The sequence below is a fragment of the Trachymyrmex septentrionalis genome, unplaced genomic scaffold (assembly GCF_001594115.1).
Source record: "Trachymyrmex septentrionalis isolate Tsep2-gDNA-1 unplaced genomic scaffold, Tsep1.0 scaffold6, whole genome shotgun sequence".
Lineage (NCBI taxonomy): Eukaryota > Metazoa > Arthropoda > Insecta > Hymenoptera > Formicidae > Trachymyrmex > Trachymyrmex septentrionalis.
The window spans coordinates 3,791,140-3,792,037 of record NW_017305778.1 but is presented as its reverse complement, the minus strand read 5'-3'; positions in this window follow the sequence as shown (position 1 = coordinate 3,792,037).

Below are 898 nucleotides of genomic sequence, written 5' to 3'. Positions count from 1 at the left end.
AAAAAAAAAAAAAAAAAAATCACTAAAAAAATATTTGTTAATTAAAAAAATTAAGACAATGGTTTCAAGCGCGAGTCGACATACAGACATCAAGAACGACGAGATGGCGACGGATAGATTAAAAAAAATTTCTTAAATGATTTTATTATTGTACAACGACGTGTGCTGATTCTTGTATCGTTTTTTGTTGTAAGTTAATAAAAAGTACTGGTTAATCAGAAAAATATATCGTTTAGTATTGACACAATTATAAAAAAAAAAAATAATAATTACGACTACAGCGTGTGACGACACATATATCCAGAGATTTAAAAATGAAATGTAAAAAATAATTTATTTTCTCCACGCACGCGACCATATAATCCATCGAGCCTACAGATATAATACGTTTCAGTCGACGATGAGTTTTGCTACACTTTTAATTACAAGACATGCGAGAGTGTAAAATGCTAAAAGATGGAGCTCTTAAAAAAGGATATTATCAGCGATATCGTCGTTTTTTCGTATGCGAGAAACATAGTTCTCTAATATTTTAAGTCGCTACATTCGATCGCGCGATCAACGCAATCGCGTCTCCGCGAGATCGCGTATTTTCGGTGGTTGGTTTCACGAGACAATTCGCGATCGCGAATGTGAACACAGAAACATAGAGAATACGAAGAACCGAAGTTGTCGCTTCGTAGAAAAATGAGATCCGGAAGATTTTAACGCGTTCGCCACGATCGAAGCTAGAAGATCACTAACTAAATACGATGACTTCCTTGTCCCACCCATATCTCCTTGAATTATATATCCGTGACATGCGCTAATGTGTGCAAACAACTAATTAAGAATCACTTTACGCACTCACTCGCTCTCGCTACACGCGTTTTCTCCTCAATCTCGCTGTTTACACTGG